General features: G+C 43.0%; 1 protein-coding gene across 24 annotated transcripts in view; it reads right to left on the reverse strand.

The window, feature by feature from the left end:
• The window catches only part of LOC122561273 (solute carrier family 2, facilitated glucose transporter member 9-like), a 253152-nt gene that overhangs the window by 189107 nt on the left and 38793 nt on the right, over positions 1 to 25252 (reverse strand). For 8 of the 24 annotated variants that reach the window (XR_015760894.1, XR_015760886.1, XR_015760887.1 and 5 more), the window contains 2 exons: positions 15822 to 17281; positions 6590 to 7548 (listed from right to left, as the gene is read on the reverse strand). The exons of 1 other annotated variant lie outside the window; for it this stretch is intronic. The gene's annotated coding sequence lies outside the window, so the exon portion shown is untranslated. Of the gene's footprint in view, positions 1 to 6589; positions 7549 to 15821; positions 17282 to 17915; positions 18022 to 25252 lie in introns of those variants that run through there. 15 more of the 24 variants (XR_015760892.1, XR_015760890.1, XR_015760888.1 and 12 more) reach the window with 5 other exon arrangements.

Raw genomic sequence — 25252 nt, forward strand, 5'->3', positions numbered from 1 at the left:
ATAAAATATATATATTTATATATCATGATAAACTCAGTCAATAAGAAGCATGAAGTCCAGCTGTCAATGTTTATTATAATGGGAGCATTCTCTGCAGCTGTTTTGCAGATGGATGTGTATTTTTTTTGTAATCAGCACTTTATAATACACTACATGCTCCCCTAGGCTACCCGTCAATGTTTAATTTTCACACAGTTCGACTGAGGCACATTTTAACTCTCAGCACTGCAGCATTAAGTGAGCGCACCTGATAAGCAAAAAGCTGAGGGCACAGCATTTCAGAGGCTGTGTACACCACAATAGCAGAATCTGGGCTGTTTAAAAACACTGCAGATTCGGAGGAGGAAAAAGAACTGTAATCAGTCTGTTTAAATCTGCCTGCTGTCCTTCTCTTTTCCCCTGACCTAAGCGAGGCAGAACTGTCCTGCCCACATTCAGCAATCAACAGAAAAGAGCAAACCAACAAACAGATTTTAAAACATTGGAGAATGTAAGACTCAAGCTGAAATAACAAAGTCTAGCACTCCCTCAAATGGTGAGGATATAATTACTGTTTATTGCATTATTAATACTAATATTATTTAAATGGAGAAGGACTGCAGAAAGCTGTAACAGGATTTGGAAGTCCTCGTGCATGAACTACACAGCTAGTGTGCAAGTTCAGCAGGTAATAGGGAATGCAAAGGGAATGGATATAAAAACAGGGAATATTGTGAACAGTTCAGTCCCCTTATATATGGAGAGATATACTGACATTGAAGGTTCACTGGACTGACCCTGGTAATAGAAGATTTTCTTATGAGGAGAAGATGATTAAGCTAGGTCTGTGCTCTTCCGAGTTTAGAAGATTAAGAGGAGACCTTATTGAATTATGTAAGTTTCTTAAAGGTTTTTCACAGAGCTGAGAGGTTATTTCCCCACATGGGAGAGTCCAGGACCAGAGTGCATAACCTCAGAATTGCCTATTTCGGACAGTGATATGGTGGAATGTCTTCTTTCAGAGAATGGTGAATCTTACCGCAAAGGGCTACAGACACTCATTAAGTATATTCAAGGCTGAGATAGACAGATTTTTAATCACAGAATAGAATGATAGAATCCCTACAATGTGAAAGCAAGCCATTTGGTCCATCAAGTCCATTCTGACCCTCCAAATAACATCCCACCCAGACCCACCCTCCTACTCTTTCCCAGGAACATTTCTCATGGCTAATCTAGAGTAGAAAAGTGTGGTGCAGGAAAGGCGCAGCAGGCCAGGCAGCATCCGAGGAGCAGGAGAATCGACGTTTCGGGCACAAGCTCTTCTTCAGGAATGAGGCTGGTGTGCCAAGCGGGCTAAGGTAAAAGGTGGGGGATGGGGGGGTGGGAATTTAGGGGAGGGACACTGGGAATATGATAGGTGGAAGGAGGTGAGGGTGAGGGTAATAGGCTGGAGAGGGGGTGGGGGCAGAGAGGTCGGGAAAGATTGCAGGTCAAGAGGGCGGTGCTGAATCCGGGGGTTGGGACTGAGATAAGGTGGGGGGAGGGGAAATGAGGGAGCTGAAGAAATCTACATTCATCCTGTGTGGTTGGAGGGTTCCTAGGTGGAAGATGAGGCGGTCTTCCTCCAGGCATCATGTGGCCAGGGTCTGGCGATGGAGGAGACCAAGGACCTGAATGTTCTTGGCGGAGTGGGAGGGGGAGTTAAAGTGTTCAGCCACGGGGTGGTTGGGTTGGTTGGTGCGGGTTTCCCAGAGGTGTTCCCTGAAATGTTCCGCAAGTAGGCGGCCTGTGTCCCCAATGTAGAGGAGACTACATCGGGTGCAGCGGATACACTAAATGATGTGTGTGGAGGTGCAGGTGAATTTGCGACGGATATGGAAGGATCCACTGGGGCCTTGGAGGGAGGTGAGGGGGGAGGTGGCTGAACACTTTAACTCCCCCTCCCACACCCGATGTGGTCTCCTCTACATTGGGGAGACAGGCCGCCGACTTGCGGAACGTTTCAGGGAACACCTCTGGGACACCCGCATCAACCAACCCAATCACCCCGTGGCTGAACACTTTAACTCCCCCTCCCACTCCGCCAAGGACCTGCAGTGCCTTGGCCTTCTCCATCGTCAGACCCTGACCACACGACGCCTGGAGGAAGAGCGCCTCATCTTCCGCCTAGGAACCCTCCAACCACACGGGATGAATGTAGATTTCTCCCGCTTCCTCATTTCCCCTCCCCCCACCTTATCTCAGTCCCAACGCACGGATTCAATACCGGACCTCTTCACCCCCACCTCCTCTCCGGCCTATTACCCTCACCTCCTTCCACCTATCGTATTCCCAGCGCCCCTCCCCCAAACTCCCCCCCCCACCTTTTATCTCAGCCCACTTGGCACACCAGCCCCATTCCTGAAGAAGGGCTTATGCCCGAAACATCGATTCTCCTGCTCCTCGGATGCTGCCTGGCCTGCTGCGCTTTTCCAGCACCACACTTTTCAACTCTGGTCTCCAGCATCTGCAGTCCTCACTTTCTCCATGGCTAATCTACAAAGCCTGCATGTCTCTGGACACTATGGGTAATTTAGCATGGCCGATTCACCTACCCTGCACATCTTTTGACTGTTGGAGGAAACTGGAACACCCAGAGGTAACCAACAGAGATATGGGGAGAAGGAGGAATTGAAGCCGGGTCCCTGGTATTGTGAGACAGCAGTCCTAACAACAATGAAATCAAGGGCTGTGAGGAAAACGCAACAGAGTATAGATGACGGCTATGAGTTCATCCATGATCTCACTTAATGAAGGAAAAGATTCGATGGGCTGGGTGGCCTATCTCCTAAGTCTTATGGCCTTGTAGTCTTAATATACAAAAGCAATCTATGTTTATGTACAACCTATAATGTAATAAAAGGTCCTTCATGGGATTATCATCAAACTTTATTACGCAGCAAAATAAGTAAGATGAAAGTTATGATAGGTGGTCAGAAAGCTTGGCTGAATGTGTAGATTTTAAGGAGAGTCTTAATTGAGAAAAAATAGGTACAAAGAAGGCATATTACGGAAGAAATTTCAGAGTTTCGGGCCAACCTAGCTGAAAATATGGTCTCTGTTGATGAAGTGATTAAAATCATATGTTCTCAGGAGGCCAGAATTGGTGGAGTGCATAATTCTAACAGAGTTCCTGGGTTTGAGCATGTTACTGAGGAAGGGAGGGACAAAGTCATGGAGGGACTTGAGGACAAGCATTTTAAAATTGAATAGCTAGTGGAACAGGAGCTCAGCTCAGCCAGTTGGCTTAGGAGGAACAGGAATTGGCGCAAGTTACAGTGACAATGTAAAAGCGCAGAAATAACACCCACACCACTGTTATATCAGGGGGTCCCAGGGTCATTGTTCAAACTGTGCATGTGTACCTCAACAAGGCATTAAGGATCATGTTTAAATTGAATGAATAGATGGATGGCATGATGGCTCAATTATTAGTACTTCTGCCCCATAGCGACATGGACCCAGATTTGATTCCTTTGGGAGACTTCTGTGTGGAGTTTGCATATTTGCCCCTTGTCTGCGTGCGTTTCCCCCCACAGTCCAAAGATGTGCAGGTTAGGTGGATTGGCCATACTAAAAATGCCCCATAGTGTATATGGATATGCAGGCTAGGTGTGTTCGCAGTGGGAAATGCAGGGTTTCAGGGATAGGGTAGGGGGCTCGGGCTGGGTGGGATGCTCTTCAGAAGGGCGGCATGGACTTGATGGGCCAAATGGCCTGCTTCCACACCGTAGGGATTCTGTGATGAGAAGGAAAACCTTCGTGATTGCGGAAAAATGTGCGTTAACTTGTTTGATGTTTCATCAACAAATTATGAAATGGCAATAGCGTATAAATAGTCATTGGGATGCTTAGTTCAATGTGTGACCAGGACAATGATTTGTTGTAGAGGATGATTCTGTAATCTACAGTACCATCCTTCAGATGAGGCCAGAATCAAAGGGATGAAGAATGAAGAATGAAGTTGATCAGTTTCAAAATAATTGAGGAAAAGATTATCTCTGTAAAATTAATTTTAAATGTATCATGCAATATTAATTCAGTATGAATGACCAATGTTATGTTTGCTTTCATATTTTAACATGGCGACTGCACAAACTGATGGTTCATGTTGATACTTAGTGTGACATCAAGCCCTACATTTAGAAGCATTTTAAAAAGCTTCAAAGATCAACTCATATGCAATATCCATGGGAATCTCTTCAGTAATACTGGCTGAGTGATACATATTGGACAGCAGAACTTCCACGATTTAAAAATAAATCCAGAACTGTTATCACACACACAACCAAATAGCTTTTCTCCTACCACAATATCACCAGTGGTTCTGTTCTCCTTTAAACTAGTGGCTGAAGCATCTTTTATCTTAGAGGCCAGTTTAAGACTTAATGTCTGAACTGAAAAAAAGACAGTAGTCCAGCCCTGCCTCACTACTGACCCTCTGACAGAGCAGCAATTCCATAGCACTGACCCTCTGATAGTGCAGCACTCCCGCAGTATTGACCCTCTGACAGTGTGGCACCCCTACAGTGCAGTACTCCTTCAGTTTTGTTGCAGTTGAAGATGGTGCTCCGGTCTCCCACATTCCACAGCTCTTCTGCAGTTCTGACGAAGGGTCACTCAACCCAAAATGTTAACTCTGATTTCTCTCCACAGATGCTGCCAGCCCTGCTGAGCTTTTCCAGCAATTTCTGTTTTCGCTTGTGATTTACAGTATCGGTAGATTTTTAAGGTTACTTTTCTCCAGCTCTTTCTCTTTTAAAATATTCCATTAAACAATACCTCTTTGATCAAATATTTGACCATCTAACATAACGTTTCCTTTTGTCACTTGGCTTTAAAATGTTCTTGTGAAGTTCCTTGCTCTGTTGTCTTAACACATTATACAGGTCTTGGTGATGATATCTTCCCTAAATTTGACCTGTCATAAAGCCAAAGAAGAAACCATTCCCAGAACATGAGTGATCTGTTACAAAAATGATGCTAACCAGTTGAGAGCTCTCCACCAGCCTTAACTTAAACCCTGAGACTGGACATGGGAGGAACATGCAGTTCCAATGGAAGCCACTTGATGGTAGTGCTGCACACATATCTATCATACGCTACTATTAAGGTTTTAAAGGAACGTTTGCGCTAAGACTTAACAATAATATAAATTGGAAGCCTTCTGTAAATACTGACACAATCCCTTGGGACTCCTGTAAATATTAACACACTACCCTTGTAAATGCTGGCAGTTCTTTGGGAACCCTGGTAAATACCGATACACTTCCCAGAGACTCCCTGTAAATACTGACACACTTCCCTGGAACCCCCTGAAAATATTGACACCTTCCTCTGGGCCTTCCTACAAATACTGACATGTTTCCTAGGTTCCCTGAAAATATGACAAGCTTCCAGGGAACTCCTGTATGCAATGACACACTCCCCTGGGACCCCTGGTAAGTACTTACACACTTACAGACTCCCCAAAGCCTGTCCACCATCTACAAGGCACAAGTCAGGACTGTGGTGGAATATTCCCTCCTTGCTTGGGATGGGTAAAGTTCCAACAACACTTAAGAAGTTTGACACCATCCAGGTCAAAACAGCCTTCTTGACTGGCACATCGACAAGCATCCACTCCCTCCACCACTGTGACACTCAATAGCAACAGTGTGTACTACCTACAAGATTCACTGCAGAAATTCACCAAAGATGTTAGGCAACACCTTTCAAACCCGTGACCACTTCCATCTAGAAGGACAAGGGCAGCAGATACATGGGAACACCACTACTTGCAAGTTCACCATTCTGACCTGGAATTATATCATTGTTCCTTCACTGTCTCTGAGTCAAAATCCTGGAATTCCCTTCAGGGGCGTTGAGGGTGTACCTACAGCATATGGACTGTAGCAGCTCAGAAAGGAGCTCACCTTCTCAAAGGCAACTAGGGAGAAGCAATAAATTCTGAATGGCCAGCGATACCTACATCCCATGAATGAATAAAGCAAACACTTCCTTGGGATACTTTTAAAAATACTGGCACAATCCGTAGGGACCCCTTGGAAAAACAGTTAACATCCTCTCAGACCCCCATAAGTATTGGTACATTCCCAGGAGTTCTTGTGCAAGATGGATCTGTAATGATTAACTGAGGTATTGCTTGTTCTTAGGAAAGGAGGGAGAGAAATTGATGTGTTTGGTTTGGGGCCATCTTTAGAATTATAAAGTTCGTTTACCTGTCACCTGGAAATGAAGTGTCAGAGAATAATGTCCTGTACAGCCAGCATAAAGATCACTGAAATAAGCAATCCAATTAGTGCCCGCATATAATGATTTGGGAAAGGTTCTTATGGCTCAGTGGTAGTGTCCATACCTCTGGACCAGGATGCCCAGAGTTAAGTCTCGCTTGCTCCAGGTGGTGTGTCATAACATCTCTGAACAGGTTGATTGGAAAATACCCAGAATGTTATGGGAATCTTTACATTACCAATGCTTATGTTGCAATCACCTTAGAGACAGATAACCTTTTAAAAAGAAAGAAATCTCCACAATACCGACAGAAAGAAATCCACTGGACGAGATATCACTTTTGAAACTTTTACCGTAACAAATCCATTTTAGGTAATCAAAATCAAATAATTCAAACACGGATTAATCAACAAAATACGTTTCAAATAAAAGTAGTTGACACAAACATATGCCTCTTATGGTTACCAGTGTTCATATTTACGTCCTGCCAAGCATGATATCACCTGCAATCACGTGAATCGGGCACATGGTGGCTCAGTGGCTAGCACTGCTGCCTCTCAGCGCCAGGGACCCAGATTCAATTCCAGCTGCAGGTGACTGTCTGTGTGGAGTTCGCACATTCTTCCCGTGTCTGCGTGGGTTTCCTCCGGGTGCTCTGGTTTCCTCTCACAATCCAAAGATGTGCAGATTAGGTGAACTGGTCATGCTAAATTGCCCATAGTGTTCAGGGATGTGTAGATTAGGTGCATTAGTCAGGGGTAAATGTAGAGTAATAGGGTAGGGGAATGAGTCTGGGGGTTACTCTTCGGAGAGTTGGTGTGGACTTGTTGAACCTAATGGCCTTTCCACACTGTAGGGATTCTAAGTTCATCACACAGACTTTCCAACTGCGACTCTGCAATGTCGGATTCTTCACTTTGTACTCAATTATTTCAGCCCTTGACTCACCAGCAGTTACATTGCATCCAAAGTCCAGGACAGTTACCACAGACAACGTGCATGTCTATGAACTCTCTCTCACGTGTGTCATGACAGTCCTGATGGCACAGAATCCCCAGAGTCTCACTTCTGTGACCCTTTTAACCACAGTCTGCTGGGCTCTGGAAATACTGAAACAACAGCAATGGGTCTTCTCCAATCCACAATTTCTTGACTTTCTTGTCTTCAGCTCTCTGTTCTTTTCAATTGTATAACACACTGCTCTATTCTCAAGAGATCTGCTTCACCGGGAGGATCTGTTTCGAAATTGCCAAACAGTAAACTGTCACTTGCTGGTACAGAATTTGAACATGGCTGAAAAGAAAGATATATTACTGAAGTTTTTTTTATTTTGCACTCATTAAAACAAACAGTTGAATGTGAAATGTTAAACGATCGCAATTTACACTACAGGAGAATAACATGCCGACTGGTTGGCAAGTCGACTTTGATGACTTGAAGTATTGCCATGGAGATATACGTGAAAACTACAGTCTCCCCATGCTCTTAGTAACTCAAAAAAGTACAAGGTTTGAATATATTCCTTTAGTTACAAAGAATGGATCCCTGCTTAATGTGCTATATTATGAACTTGAACAATTATTTGGTACTCCATCTAACACCTTCAACACTGCTGATGGCAGTAGTGTGTACCATCTACAAGATACAAGATGCAAGATGCACTGTAGTAACTCACTAAAGCTCCTCGATAGCAATTTTCAAACCATGAACTCCACCACCCAGATAGATGAGACATCATAGACTTGGAGACACCATCAGCTATCAGATTTCAATAAAAACTTCGTAATTTGTCCTGAATGTTGTACAACAGCAGGGGTGATGCTACCCCTTCCCTGTCGCAGTCAGGGATAAACTTTCGACATACTGTCATAGATACACAGAGATGTATAAACATGGAAATGCACCGTTGGGTCCAACTCGTCCATGCCGACCTGATGTCCTAGATAAATCTAATTCTATTTGCCAGCAATTGGCCCATATCACTCTAAACCCTCCCTATTCATGTACCCATCCAGATGCCTTTTAAATGTTGCAATTGTACCAGCCTCCATCACTTCGTCTGGCAGCTCATTCCATACACGCATAACCCTATGAATGAAAAATTTGCCCCTCAGGCACCTTTTAAATCATTCCCCTCTCACCTTAAACTTATGCCCTCTAGTTCTGGACTCCCCCACCCCAGGGAAAACACCTTGTGTATTTATCCTATCCGTGCCCCTCATGATTCTATAAACCTCTACAAGGTCACCCCTCAGCCTCTGACGCTCCAGGGAAAACAGCCCCAGGCTATTCAGCCTCTCCCTATCGCTCAAATCTTCCAACTCTGGCAACATCCTTGTAAATCTTTTTTGAACCCTTTCAAGTTTCACAACACCCTTTCTATAGCAGGGAGACCAGAATTGTTCACAGCATTGCAAAAGTGACCTCACCAATGTCCCCAGCTGCAACATAACCTCCCAACCCCTATACTCAATGCACTGACCAATAACGACAAACCTACCAAACGCCTTCTTCACTATCCAATCTATCTTTGACTTTACTTTCAAAGGACTATGGACCTGCACTCCAAGGTTTCTTTGTTCAGCAAAACTTCCCAGGACCTTACCATTAAGTGTATAAGTCCTGCTGTGATTTGCCTTTCCAAACTGCCGCACCTCACATTTATCTAAATTCCCGACTCAGGCAACTGTCTGTGTGGAGTTTGCACATTCTCCCCACGTCTGCATGGTTTCCTCCAGGTGCTCTGGTTTCCTCCGACAGTCCAAAAATGTGCAGGTTAGGTGAATTGGCCATGCTAAATTGCCCATAGTGTTAGGTGAAGGGGTAAATGTCAGGATGGGTCTGGGTGGGTTGCTTTTTGGAAGGTCAGGTGTGGATCTGTTGTGGGCAGCACAGTGGTTAGCACTGCTGCCTCACAGCACCAGAGACCCAGTTCAATTCCTGCCTCAGGCATCTGTCTGTGTGGAGTTTGCACGTTCTCCCTGTGTCTGCGTGGGTTTCCTCCGGGGACTCCGGTTTCCTCCCACAGTCCAAAAATGTGCAGGTTAGGTGAATTGACCATGCTAAATTGCCCGTAATGTTAGATATAGGGAAATGGGTCGGCGTAGACTTGCTGGGCCAAAGGGCCTTTTTCCACACTGTAAGTAATCTAATCTAATCCAATCTAAACTCCACCTGCCAGTACACGACCCATTGGCCCATTTGATCAAGATCCCATTGTACTCTAAGGTAACCGTCTTCGCTGTCCACTACACTTGCAATTTGGTGTCACCTGCAAACTTTTTGACCATATTTCTTATGTTCACAACCATATAATTTTGATGTGGCTGACCTGGTAAATTACTGTACTCTATCTTCAAACTGCTTGCACCAAAACCAGAAACTCTGAGAAGTTTAACAGAGTGTGAGTTTAACAATGGAAGTAGAAAAGCACAGGACCATCTCTAACGCTGCTCATAAACACCAAAGGGACACAGGGTGAGAGCAGCTCTACAAGACCTGTGATATCTCTTTGCTATTAGTTTCTCAACCTCCCCACATCCCAAACATTTGGCATATCTGTCCTGGGAATATTGTTTGATAATGTAGAATGAATGAGCTTTCAGTGCTTAAGGATACTAATTTTACCCTACACCGAGCCACTGAGGGATTGTTTTCCATTGACACTGTACATGAATTAAAAGAAAATGTTGAATTTCCAGCAGTAGCACTATTAGCTTGATCAACAAAAATGTTCAATAAATATTTTTCCTAGTCTAATGACTAACAAAACAGATTCTTCCCCAGTTTACACTGATATGTTTCTCCATGGATTAGTAAGTCTGACCTTATTTTACACAGAACTTCATTTGGTCTCCTGCAACATTACAAAAGTCAAAACTTTTATAATTACTGTGACATTGCTCAATGCAGCAATTATGCACAGTAAATACCTGCAGACAGTCATGACATGAATAAAATACTTTCGATCACTGTTAGCTGAGGGATATATATATTGGCCAGGACATCAGGAGAATCCCTAATGATAGTATCTTGGAATCTTTAACACCCATTGGAGGTGGACTGAGCATTGCGTTCATTAGGCTACACCTCTCTGAGTCTCAAGTTCTCCCTCAGTACTTCACTGAAGTGGTTGCTTAGATCAGGCCCTTGATTCTTATACAGAATGCAACCAACAGAGGTACACTGACTATAATCATAGACTGTTCATTAGCTTGCAACTTACTGGATCACAAGCCAATGTGACCCTCTGTTGGCCTGACATTACCTTCCTGCTTGCTAACCTCAAGCACAGGTCTCACCCTCTACACATCCTGCTTCCTACCCAATACAAATCTACCATTGTGCAACCATTTTCCCTCTCAGCCCTCATTACAGCTGTCATCAACTTGTGTGCATATGATTGAGGAGCAGAAATAGGTCATTCAGTCCCTGCTCTACCAATCTATAAGATCATGGCTAATCTGATTGCGTACCTACCTCCATTTTCTTGTGTGCAATCCATTACCTTCAAGTTCCTCATTGATCAAAAATCTGTCCAGCTCAACCTTTAATATGTTCAATGACCCAACCTCCTCCACTCTCTGGGGGACAGAATGTTAAAGACCAACTGACCCTTTGAGAGAAGAAAGTCCTCCCCATCTCTATCTAAATGGGGACTTTATTTTGGAACTGTACCCTTTGATTCTAAATTTCCCCACAAAAGAAAACATCCTCCCGGCATCTACTCTATCATGCACCTCAGAATCAGATACGTTTCAATAAAATCACTTTTCAATTTTCTAAACTCAAATAAGGTTCAAATCCATATGCCCTTAATGACTCCTAATCAGCTATCGGTTTTCAGGTAAAATGTTGTCATGTGTACCTGGATGTGAGAGACGTACAACAGCAATGGTACTGTTCTCCCTTCTCAATCCTAATCAGGGATAAACTCTCTAGATGACTGTTGATGTGGCTGACCTGGTAAACTGCTGTACTGCATAATTCAAACTCCTTGTACCAAAACTAGAAACTCTGCAATGGACAGATTTTTTGGGGTGTAACAGTGAAACTAGAAAAGCACAGGGCTAGCTCTTGCTGTTCACAAACACAAAAGGTACACAGGATGAGAGCAGCCCAACAACATAATTCTTGATATCCCTTTCTCTTTTTTGCTTTTAGTTTCTCATGCTCCTCACACCCCTAACATTTCTAATTTCCCCTATGGAATCTGTTATTTTACCCTTCCAAAGCCCATCGTAACCCAGATGGTTGTTCATCACCTTGTGTTCACTAACCTTTGCTGGATATCCCACTCTGCTAAAGTCTCAATTTTAAATCCTCATCTTCACTTTCAAATCTCTTTATGATTTCATCCTTCCCTATTTCTTTAACTTTCATCTTGATACAACCTTCCAGGATCCTATTGGATTCCTAAGGGGCTCAACAGCGTAAGTGGTGAGAGGTGGTTTCACCTCATGGGAGAGTCAAGGAGTTCCTAGTGGCAGAATAAAAGGTGCCAGTTTAAGACTGAGGTTAGAGAGAATTTCATCTCTCAGAGGGTAGGGAGTCTTTGGAACTCCTTGCGACAAAGATCTGAGGGGACAGAATCACTGTGCGTATGCAACACTGAGACAAATAGACTCTTAATCAATCAGGGAATCAAGGGTAATGGGGAAAAGGCAGGAAAGTAGACATGAGGAATGTTAGACCAGCCATGATCCTATTGAACGGCAGAGAAAGTTTCTGTTCCTACTTCTTATGGTCTTATATTCACTTTGCTCTTTCAATTCTGGCCCCTTGTGCATCCCATTTTAATTGTCCCACCTCAGTGGCTGTGCCTTCAGTTGCCTGAGTCCTAAACTCTGAAATTGTCTGCATAAACCTCCCCACCTATCTCTCTTCTTTTAAGATATTTCTTAAAGCCTACCTCTTCGACAAAGCTTTTGAACATTTGCCCAGACATCTATTTACTGTCAAATTTACATTTGGTAATTGCTTCTGTGTAGCTTCTTAGGGCCTTTTATTACATTCCAGGAACGACATAAATGTTATTGGCAGGGTAGTAGGCTTCCACTCAGCACTACCTGAAGGCCAACGTTCCATATACCTTCCCTACTAACTGCTGAACTTTTTTTTAGATTAGATTACTTGCAGTGTGGAACAGGCACTTCGGCCCAACAAGTCCACACTGACCCAACTAAGAGCAACCCGCCCAGACCCATTCCCCTACATTTACCCCTACACCTAACACTACGGGCAATTTAGCATGGCCAATTCACCTAACCTGCACATTTTTGGACTGTGGGAGAAAACCAGAGCACCCGGAGGAAACCCACACAGACACGGGGAGAATGTGCAAACTCCACACAGACAGTCGCCCAAGGATAGAATCGAACATGGGACCCTGGTGCGGTGAGGCAGCAGTGCTAACCACTGTGCCACCGTGCCAGTGAATGAATTTTTTGTGATTCATGCATGAGAAACCTCAAATTCCTCTGTGCTGCAGCTTTCTGCAATTTTTCTCCATTTAAGTGATATTCGGCTCCTGTATTAGAGTCATAGAATTATAGTGATGTATAGCACGGAAACAGATACTTTGGTCCAACCAGTCCATGCCGGCCAGATATACCAACCCAATCTAGTCCCACCAGCCAGCACCCAGCCCATATCCCTCCAAACCCTTCCTATTCATACACCCATCCAAACGCCTTTTAAATGTTGCAATTGTATCAGCCTCCACCACTTCCTCTGGCAGCTCATTCCATACATGTACCACCCTCTGCATGAAAAAGTTGCCCCTTAGGTCTCTTTTATATCTTTCCCCTCTCACCCTAAACCTCTAGTTCTGGACTCCCCGATCCCCGGGAGAAGACTTTGTCTATTTATCCTATCTATGCCCCTCATAATTTTGTAAACCTCTATAAGGTCACCCCTCAGTCTCCGACGCTCCAGGGAAAACAGCCCCAGCCTGTTCAGCCTCTCCCTGTAGCTCAAATCCTCCAACCCTGGCAACATTCTTGTAAATCTTTTCTGAACCCTTTCAAGTTTTACAACATCTTTCCGATAGGAAGGAGACCAGAATTGCACGTAATATTCTAACAGTGGCCTAACCAATGTCCTGTACATCCGCAACATGACCTCCCAACTCCTGTATTCAATACTTTGACCAATAAAAGAAAGCATACCAACCACCTTTTTCACTACCCTATCTACCTGCAACTCCACTTTCAAGGAGCTATGAAACTGCACTCTAAGGTCTCTTTGTTCAGCAACACTCTCTAGGACCTTACCATTAAGTGTATAAGTCCTGCTAAGGTTTGCTTTCCCAAAATGCAGCACCTCGCATTTTTCTAAATTAAACTCCATCTGCCACTTCTCGATGCTGTTGTAATCTAAGGTAACCTTCTTCGCTGTCCACCACATCACCAATTTTGGTGTCATCTGCAAACTTACTAACTGTACCTCTTATGCTCGCATCCAAATCATTTATATAAATGACAAAAAGTAGAGGGCCCAGCACTGATTCTTGTGGCACTCCACTGGTCACAGACCTCCAGTCTGAAAAACAACCCTCCACCACCACCCTCTGTCTTCTACCTTTGAGCCAGTTCTGTATCCAAATGGCGAGTTCTCCCTGTATTCTGTGAGATCTAACCTTGCTAGCCAGTCTCCCATGGGGAACCTTGTTGAACGCCTTACTAAAGTCCATATTGATCACAACTACCGATCTGCCCTCATCAATCCTCTTTGTTGCTTCTTCAAAAAACTCAATCAAGTTTGTGAGACATGATTTCCCACACACAAAGCCATGTTGACTATATTCTGCTAAATGTATAATCTCACATTTTCCCCACATTATACTCCACTTGGCAAGATTTTGCCTACTCAGTTGATCTATTTGTATCCATCTGTAGATACTTTGTGCCAATCTCACCACTTGCATTCCCACCTATTTGCATCATCTGAAAACTTTGTGAAAAGTACATTCACTTTCTTCACTCTCGTCATTAATATAGATTGCAAATAATTGTGGGATTCCACTTGTTACAGACCTTGAGTTGAGTGGTTTGCTAGAACCATTAAAGGCCAGATAAGGATGGTAGATGTCCTTCTCTAAAGGCCATTAGTGAACCAGATGGGTTTTTATGACACCCCATATTAGATTAACTTTTAATCCCAGATTTTCTAATTGAGGCTAAGTTTCGCCATCTGCCCTGGTGGGAATCGAACCCATATCCCCAGGAGATGACACTAGGATCCAGTGACATTACCATTGTACCACTCCCCCATGCAAGAGTGAAACCAGGAAGTTAACAGAAATGGTAACTCTCTTCCTCAAACAAGGCATCAACCAGAGCTTCTAACATAGGAACTGACAAATTCTTGTTAGAAAAAGGCATCAAAAACTGTGGATTGGGTGAGAAAGTAGAGTTGCTGTGAAAGTTCAGTTGAGAGGTTATGGAGTGTGTGAAGCAGGTCTGGGAAACCCGTATGACCAGCTCCTCCTGAAGAGACTTAGAGAAAGGGCAGACGGATGCAGGTAAGGAACCAAATTGGTCTTGATCTAATTGAATGATGGACATGTTGGATGGAGTGAATGGCCTCCACCTGTTCCGATATATAATCTGGAGAGATGGAATGGTCTACTCCCTAAACCATAATTGTTGGTGGGACAATTACTAGATGTTCGCTGGACAGACTGCCAGCTTGATTTCAATCCTGGCTTGCAGCACAAACCATGGGATCTCTTCTGATTTTCTGACTTTCATTCTCCTGAGTATTTGTATACCCAAGAACCCTGCTGTAGTGCTATGCCCACAAAGGATGGCAAATAACTTGCCAGAATAAATCTTCACCTCTGTCAATCATCTGCAAAAAAAATTCTGCGAAGAGAGCATGTTCTGACACATCAGCGAGTGACACTAGAGCACTTTCTCATGTCCTATTACCGATCCGTCAATGCTGTAATTCTCCTCTTATTGTGACAGACTGAGTAGCTCGACGAAGAAATGCCATCAGGGAATATCAAATGCTGCAGAGATATTCTCTCTGATAGAGGTCAAGACTCTGGTTGGGGAGGGGGAGGGTAGAATCACCGATGCAGGAACGCGACCTTGTTTTTTTTATATTTTTTTCATCCGATGGAATCATTTACGGGCCACTTTGCACATGTTCCCTCGGTTCCGAGCTGAGAGATACAATTACAGCCTAGATTGAGCTTTTGGGCAGGGATCCAATTTATGTTTCCATCTCAGAGACAAAAAAAAAGTCTTTCGAAGCCTGGGGCTGCTACTCGAGCTGAGAGAGCCTGACATTTTTACCACTATGATCCACCATGCCTGTCAGGTGGAATGAGTCTTTTGTCTTGGCATGCCACTCAAAAGCATTGCCTTTACAGCCTCTTAAGCAACACGAGGCTCATCAACCCAGGATATGGATGTCTCTAACCAGCTTTCGTCGAGGGCTGCTTCTGAAACATTGCCCTTTACAGGTCTTAGAGCGCAGTTGGTCCCATTCTGACAGCCAACAGTGAGAAATAAGAAGTATCGAGCACTTCACATCTTGGAACATGAAATTTTTACCTTTTATATTACTTTATTTCTTTCCATAGTCAAAGAACAGGGCAAGAAGCAGGGAAAAGGAATAGATGCTTCTTTGCGTTATCAGACTTTTGAATGGATTTCTTTAATGTTAATACTGATTTCTCTCTGCACTTTCTCGGCAGCTGTAACACTGTATCCTGCACTCTATTCTGTTATCCTGATGCACTTGTATAGTATGATCTACCTGTAAAGCACATAAGACAACACATTTCACTGTACCTCTGAACACATGACAGTAATGAATCAAATCAAAAATGTAAATTCTGACCTCTTCCAACAGTTATCGCTCTATTACACCTTTCATTATCACTATCCTCTCCGTTGACTGTTGTGTATAATACAAAAAAAATCACTCACTCAGTGAGGACTCCATGGATAAAAATCCATATTCCATTGTTCTGTGCCTAAATGGACCAGCTTCTCAACAAGTGTCAGTTATTGTTCATGATACACACCCCATGAACCCTGTTAAATTTTATTAGAACTGTATCATTTTATCTGTTTAAAAACAATGGATGATTGTAAAATTGGACCTTGATAAATTGAAGTTCGTTTAGTGTATAATCTTTCACTTCCAGCATTTGGCTCTAAATTCATGGATAGGATGGCTGCAAAGTTTCCATGGAAAATTAAATTGACCAGCCTCAGTCCAGCAACTTGTTAGTGTGTGCACAGTTCTTCAGAGAAGCCTCATGGATACAAGAGTGAGGTGGGAGATGAAGCACATTGCTGGAACAATGTAGAAGGAGTTCTCCTTTTTTAACTGTGCTTTGACCCCAGAGTGGAATTGTTTCCTTCCTTTCTTTTTGAAACATTGGGAAAGAAAGGAAATGAAATGGGGCATTCTCCACTTGTGACCATGAAGCACATTCCTGGGGAAAGCTTTATGTAAAGTTTGTAAAATTAGGTTAAAGAAACAACTGCAAAACTACAATGAGGATGACAAGTACTGACGTTAATAATTGGTTTTTCTCCCTAAATGCTCTTCTGCCAATCATGGGACATTTTTCTACATCATGAAGTATGAAATTGCTAACATGAACTGGATATTGAATCTAAGCTATCAATGATGGAGAATCACAGGAGAACACCCAATTAAATCATTCAGAAACAGAGGAGATAGGCTTTTTAAAAAACATCTCACTTTATTCTCCACTGAAGTCAACAGTAGCATCAGAATCAACGTTTTGGGCATAAGCCCTTCTTCAGGAATCATTTGGGCTTATGCCCGAAACGCCGATTCTCCTGGTCCTCGGATGCTGCCTGGCCTGCTGTGTTTTTCCAGCACCACACTTTTTAACTCTGGTCTCCAGCATCTGCAGTCCTCACTTTCTCCCAACAGTTGCATCAAACAAGTTGTAGAAACAACATCCCACTCAATTCCATAGATATCTCAACCCGAGAAAGTTAGTTTGAATCAATTCCAAGATGACTGGGGTCTGGAAGATAAATAGCACACCAGAACAGTAACTCTGATGGAATGCAGTACAACCATGTAAGTAATTAGACACAGAGTTCAAGCATTCAACGGCTTGGAGCCTGGCCAGTAAAGATAACTTCTAATAGAAACCAAAGCCATGGGAACAAGATGGTAACATGTTTGATCACAGACACTTCAACAGTTCTCAGCAACCAAAGGATAGGAGGGCAAGTCATGATTCTTGCTTCTGTTATGGCTGGTTATTTCATAAGGGCAGATTTAGGCTCAGTTGCGAGATCCTTTTATTCCCCTTCCTCCTTGCAACAACACTCCTTTCTTTCCGGGTTTCAAAGTTAGAGGATATCAGGAGGAACATCTTTAAGCAGACAGTGATAAGAACATGCCATGTAGATACCTTTAAGGGAAATCCAGATATGTACATAAAGGAGTAAAGAACAGAAAACTATGTCAATAGGGTGACATAAAGTAGGGTGGGAAGAGGCTTATTTGGAACACTAATACCAGCAAGGACCTTATCGGTCAGTTAAGGTGAAAGATTCTGTGCATAATCCTTCGAAGTCAATACTGTGCCATCCCTCACTGGCACTGTGATAGCTGGCAACTATACAATCATAACCAGCAGCATTCCATACCTTTTGCAAAAGGTTGGCAGGCAAGCTGGGCTGGGAAAGCCATCCGTTGACAGTAATTGCAGACCTGTATCAGTTGACAAAGGACATAACAGGCTACTGGATTATGCTGGAGAGAGGAAAACAATTCTATCATTCATCATTCTCTCTATATGACAAGCAGCATTATAACAGCTGTATTTTGATAAGTGTGTGACTAGCGTACCACGAAATTTAAAACTTAAATCAGGGTTTGTGTATTATGGAAGTGAGTTGGAAATGTAATTGTGGAGTGGAATGATGTGCATTAATTTGATGGGAACAGTACATTCCACACAGACCCTTTTGAACCTACACAGACACACTGCTTCACCACACTAGGCAAAGGGCTGCGCAACAGTAGCAATTCTTCTCCGAGGCATTCCTGATCTCTGCACTGGGGAATCATTTGCTTTTGAAAACCATTAAAGAGATGATTCTGCACAGTTCCCTCCTGAACGTGCCACCAAAAGGATAGAGGCGTGAACAGAATTCAATTGATCTTTACACCTCACTCCAAATGTCAGATATTTACAATCCAGCTAACATTTAACTCTAGGCTATTTTAAAACAAATTAAATCCAAGAAAGGGGGCAGAATACTGAATCAAAGCACTCAAACAACAACTCCACCATGCCCCCTGCCACCCCCCCACCACAATTTTAATACACACAAGCAACCATAATGGTGGGGAACAAACACTAAACATGTTTCTTAGAATTGACAGAACAAAGTTACAATCTTCGAGTCCTACAACACTTAGAGATTCTAAGAATTCCTCTTATCCTAGCCTTTTGGGCATCCCTCATTTCTTTTGCTCCATCATTCCTTCAGCTGAGCTCCCTAAATTTGCCCCATCAGTCTCTTCCTCGCTCGAAATTCACCTCTTTGACCAGGTTTTTGACAATTACTCCGGAGATACTTCAGCATCAAATACTGCCTGATGGCCATCCTGTGAAACACCTTGGGACATTTAACACCATTAAGTGCACCAGAAATGCAAGCTGTTGCTTGCTTGCTGTTGTGGGCAATTAGCAAGGGGTACAGTTTAATTAGGGAGCAGTTACAACATAACAATTAATTGCAGTGCCCCTTGAAACCACTAGTCAAGAAAGTGTTTACTGCAGAAGCCTGCCAACATTTGCTCAGAATGTCACCTGTTTAAGGCCCCAGAGACAGCTGCCTAGGTGAGAGACTGATAAAAGGTGTAGTGGCAGTTCAGAGAATGTTTTCTAGGATGATCCCCAATATGGAGAAATTGTCTCATGAGCAAATATTAAACAGGTTTGGACTCTACGCACTGGAATTTAGAAGATTGACGGGTGATCCCATTTTGATAGATGCAATGTTTAAATCCTCATGGGAGAGTCTAGGACCTGTCATTATCTTAAAATTGGATGCCAACTTAATACTGAGATGGGGAGGAATTTCTTCCCTCAGAAATTCAGTGACTTTGGAACTCCTTGCCACAGAGAGCTATACAGGCAGAGTTCTTGTTTATATTTAAGGCTGAAATTGATTGATCAATAGGGAGTCAAGGGTTATAGGCGAAAGGCAGAAAATTAGATGTAATAAAATGTCAGATCAGCAATGATCCTATTGAATGGTGGAGCAGGCTCGAGGAGCCTAATGCTATTCCTACTTCTAGTAGTCTTATGGCTCTTAGGACATTGATCTGAGAATACACTGGCCGCTCAATGAATCAGGGAATTGTTCCAGCACAGAAGAAGGCCATTCAGTTCACCATGTCTGTGCTGGCTCTCCAACGATTATTTCACATAATGCCATTTTCCAGTTAGCCCTCATAACTAAATAACCATCTAATTCCCTTGGAATGCTTTGATTGAACTTGTTTCCACCACATTGTTAGGAGCGTGTTCCTGACCTTAACCACCTAACGTGTGAAAAAGATTTTCATCAGATCACTTTTGCTGCTTTTACAATTTACTTTGATCTCTGCCATCTTGTCCTCAATTCTTTCACAGGTTGACACACTTTCTAATTACTCTCTACAAACCTTTTACAAATTTTAAATACTTCAATCAGATCACCTCTCAGCCTTTCCTTCTCTATGGAATACAGTCCAAATTTCTCCAATTTATCTTCATAACTGAAATTCCTCACCCCGGAACCATCCTCATAAACCTCTTTTACAATCTCTTCAATGTCTTCTTATCCAAGGTTCCACATAGTAGACTGTTTAGCAAGATTAATTACATGGAATCCAGGGGAATTTAGCCATTTGGATATAAAGTCGGCTTGAAGGTAGGTAATGGTGGAGGGTTGTCGTGGTTGTGGGTATGTTCTCCGAGCTGGGAAGTTGATTTGCAGACGTTTCATCCCCTGGCATCTTCAGTGCTTTGGAGCCTCCTGTGGGGTGCTGCTGTACTGTGTCTTTTGGATTTTGTTTGGTTCCGTTTTCTCCTGCTTGTCGTGTTTCTGGTTGTTTTCATTGTCGTGGCCGGTATATTTGGTCTAGATCAACATGCTTGCTGATGGATTTCGTGGCTGAATGCCATGCTTTAGATATTCTCTGGCTGTTCTATATTTAGTTTGTCCTATGATTGTTGTGTTGTCCCACTAGAATTTGTGATCCTTGTCGTCAGTGTGTATGGCTACTAGAGACAGCTGGTCGTGGCGATCAGTGGCTAGTTGGTGTTTGTGGATGTGGATTGTTAGTTGTCTGCCTGTTTGTCCAGTTTGCTGTTACATGCAGTCTTTGCATGGACTCTTGTAAATAGTGCTAGCTTTGCACATGATGGGTATTGTGTCTTCTGTCCTGGTGAGTTGTCTAAGCGTGGCTATCGGTTTATGGGCTGTCATGAACCTAAGTGGTTAGAGAAGTCTGGCCGTCAGCCCGAAGACATTTTTTATGTAAGGTAGCGTGGCTAGTGAGTTAGGTCGCGGCATGTCCTTGTCATGTTTGTCTGTTAGGCATCTGTGGATGAAGTTGCTGGGATATCCATTCTTGGCGAATACTCTGTAGAGGTGTTCTTCGTTTTTCCTTCATAGACCGTGGGTGCTGCAGTGTCTTGTAGCCCTGTTGAACAGGGTCCTAATGCAGCTTATCTTGTGTGAGTTTGGGTGGTTGTCTTTGTAATTCAGGACCTGAAATAAGAAGGGAATGTAGAGGGAGTGGATCCCGTACACCTTTTCTGTGGTGCATTCAATTTTCTGTGTTCTTTGTACCATCATATCCAAGAATGGGAGTTGATTGTTGGTGTCCTCTTTCCTCGTAAATATTATCCTTATGTGTATGGTGTTGATAATCCGGTGTGTGTTTTTGATTTCTGTTCTCTTAATGATAACACAGGTGTCATCTGTGTATCTGATCCACAGTTTGGGTTGGATTTGTGGTAGGGCTGTTTGTTCCAATCTTTGCATCACTGCATCTGCTATGAGCCCAGAGATGGGTGAGCCCATAGGTATTTCATTGATCTGTTCATATATTTGGTTGTTGAATGTGAAGTATGTTGACAAGTGCAGGTCTAGTAGTTTGAGTATGCAGTCCTTGTTCACAGGTTCCCCGTCATGTTATCTGTTATGCTATTGTCTCTCTGGCTAGAGTTTTGTTAATTGAAGTGAACAATGCCGTTACATCAAATGAGACCACTGCTTCAACCTTGTCTATGTTTATGTTCATTAAAGTTGTCTAGGAATTCCTGTGATGAATGTGTGGAGTGTTTGAATCTGCTAATTAGTTTTTGTTGGAGTTTTTCTTGCCAGTTTATGCGATGGCATTCACGGGTGTGCCACAATGTATCTGAGTGGTGTGTATCGTTTGTGTACTTTGGGGTGATTCATAAAATGTTAGGGTGTTGTTGCTTTCTGGTTTCATCCATCAATATACCAGCCACTACAACGAACAACTGGAAGCAGCAGAAACAGAACCAAATGGTTTTCAGATGCTTCGCGGGAGGCTCCGGAGCGCTGAGGATGACACCTAGACAGGGAGCAAAACGTCTGGGAATCAACGTCCCAGCTCGGCAAACATGCCCACGACCCACGACAGCTGACACCCAAGCTACAAATCTTCGCACAAACCTTGAAAACCTATGGTGGGGGTTGTTTTTCAGACTGGAGGCCTGTGACCAGCAGTGTGCCACAAGGTTCAGTGCTGGGTCCATTCCTTTTTGTCATATATATATAAATGGTTTGGATGTGAATGTAGGAGGAATGGTTAGTAAGTTTGCTGATGACATTAAAATTGATAGTGTAGTGGACAGTGAAGAGGGTTACTTCAGAGTACAACAGGACCTTGATCCAATGGGTCGAGGAGTGGCAGATTGAGTTTAATTTAGATAAATGTGAGGTGTTGCATTTTGGTAAGGCAAATCAGGGCAGGACATATACATTTAGTGGTAAGGTCCTGAGGAGTGTTGCTGAACAAAGAAGCCTTGGAATGCAGGTTTATAGTTCCTTGAAGGTGGGGTCACAGGTAGATGGTTAGTGAAGGTGTTTGGTACATTTACCTCTGTTGCTCAGTGCATTGACTATAGAAGTTGGGAGGTCCTATTGTGGCTGTATAGGACATCGGTTGGGACACTTTTTGAATACTGCATTCAGTTCGGATCTCCCTGCTATAGGAAAGATGTTGTTAAGCTTGAAAAGATGCAGCAAAGCTTTATAAGGATGTTATGGGGTTTGAGCTATACGGAGAGGCTGAATGCGCTGGGGCTGTTTTCACTGGAGCATTGGAGGTTGAAAGGGACCTTCTGCAGATTTGTATAATCATGAGGGACATGGGCAGGGTGAATAGCCAAGGTCTTTTTCCCAAGTCTAAAATTAGAGGTCATAGGTTAAGGTGAGAAGGGAAAGATTTAAAAGGGACCCAAAGGACAACCTTTTCAAGTAGAGGGTGGCATATGTATGGAATGAGCTGCTTGTGAAAATAGTGGAGGCTGGTACAATTACAGCATTAAAAGACAACTGGATGGGCACATTAATAGAATATAAAACAGTATAGCATGGGCCAAATGCTGGCAAATGGGACAGGATGAAGTTAGGATATCTGGTTGGCATGGACTGAAGGGTCTATTTCCGTGCTGTACATCTCTATGACTCTAAACTTGGTGAATGTGAAAGTATCTGGTAAGAGAAACAGTGTGAACCTTTTGAGTCTAGTAAGAGGATGGTATGTGTATGGAATGAGCTGCCAGAGGAAGTGGTGGAGGCTGGTACAATTGCAACATTTAAGAAGTATTTGGATGGGTATATGAATAGAAAGGGTTTGGAGGGAAGTGGGCCGGGTGCTGGCAGGTGGGACTAGATTGGGTTGGGATATCTGGTCGGCATGGACGGGTTGGACCGAAGGGTCTGTTTCCACGCTGTACATCTCTATGACTCTATCCCTCCTAAAATAAGTGCCCAGAACTGGAAACAGCTGAGACCAAACTATTGTTTTATAAGTTTGCTCTTATACACACATCCATATTAATAAAGGCTAGGAAAGTGTATGCTTTATTACCAGCTCTCTCCCCCTGTCCAGCACTTTTAATGACGTATGAAATATGCATCCAGGTCCCTCTGCTGCTGCACCCTCTTTGTGCCCTTTGTTTTACACTGTTACTCCAAGTTCTTCCTACCAAAATGTTTCACTTCACAATCCTCTGCATTGAACTTTAGGTGGCCAACCATCTGCTCATTCCAACTTGTTTGTGTTATTTTGAATTTCTACACTATCCTGCTCACATATCACAAAGCTTCCACGTTTTGTACCATCTGCAAATTTTGAGACTGTGCCCTGTATACCAAGTATGAAATTCAGAAAAGCAATGCATCTTATATATTGCATCAGCATAGGGAGTTCAGCCATTCAAAAGGAAAAGGCAATGCTGGTCTTTCCACATTCTAGGAATTCAATGAACAATATCTTGCATCTGGTAGACAGAGATTACACTTGGAGTCATTTGAATTCCACAACTCGGTACTCAAACTCTTTAGATCCTTCATTTGATTCTTGGACTTTTCTGACAGCCGACCTTTGTCAGACACTAAATTTATTGTTTCTACATCTTTTTAAATGTTTGTTCTCAGCCTTGTCCTTAATTCAAATGCTCCTGCTCAGTCCATTCATGGCCTCCTCTCCTCTATCTGTGTAGCTGCTTCCACGTTTTTGAATTCCCTCTTTCAATTCAAAGGTCTATTTTGTCCTCCATAAAGTCCAAGTCTGTTCAAGACTTCAAACCAAATAAAATTTCTGATCTGAGAAATTTTATACCTCTAGCAAATCAGTAGATAGGACATTTGTTCATCTGGGCCTCTCACCTCTAAAACCAGAAGCACTCATTGCAATTGTTCTGCTCTATTTTTTGATATTTCTATGGTCGGTGCTCCTTTAAATGTCCTAATTCTTTGCTTTTCCATTTGTCACCCATCTCTTTCTGCATTTTCACTGCTTCAAAAGGGTGGAAGTGGCAAACACAGAAAAAGGGAGTGAAGAAAACAAAGATAAATGAGAATAGCTTTGAGACATGAGAAAATGGAAAGGAAAAAGTTACCAGTTTATAATGTTATTAACTAGAGTCATACAGCATGGAAATAGACCCTTCGGTCCAATTCATCTGCACAGACATCCCAATCTGACTTAGTCCCATTTGCCAGCATTTGGCCCATATCTCTCTAAACCCATCCTATTCATATATCCATTCAGATGCCTATTAATTGCTGCAATTATACCAGCTTCCACCACATCCTCTGGCCACTCATTCCATAAATGCGTCACCCTCTGTTTGAAAGTGTTGCCCCTTAGGACCTTTTTAAATATCTTTCCCCTCTCATCTTAAACCTATGTCCTCTAGTTTTGGGCTCCCCCACCCTAGGAAAAAGACCTTGGCTATTCCCAAAGTGGCTCACAACCAATGATGCATCATTGCAAACGTGCTTTGGCAATTCAGCTTTTACTTATTCCATCATATTCATTTTTTTAATTTCAAGGTAACATCTCCTGGTCTCTGCACCTGGCATTTATACACGGAGAATACTGAACAGATGAAGAGGGTTAGCGGTCCATGTGACACATAGAACTGAAAGGCTATTGGTGTTGTAGTGGCAGTGTTCCTACCTCTGGAATGGAAGACCCAGCTTCAAATTCCAACTGCTCCAGAGGTGTGTAATAATATCTCTGGTCAGATTAATTAGAAAATGTCAGACGGTACTGACTTCTGGATGGTGACTGGTCTAGCGCACCTCACTGTCACCATGGCATGCAAACTCTTGTAACTTGCTTCATCTTCTTGGAGCAAAAAGCAACAAACAGCATTCTGGAAGGGTTTACTTCTGCTCTTTGCTGAACAGCATTGCCTGGTACTGGTGAAAGGGGT

This window comes from Chiloscyllium plagiosum, unplaced genomic scaffold (assembly GCF_037043375.1).
Source record: "Chiloscyllium plagiosum isolate Xiang-an unplaced genomic scaffold, Cpla_swu_hap1 HiC_scaffold_22, whole genome shotgun sequence".
Classification (NCBI taxonomy): domain Eukaryota; kingdom Metazoa; phylum Chordata; class Chondrichthyes; order Orectolobiformes; family Hemiscylliidae; genus Chiloscyllium; species Chiloscyllium plagiosum.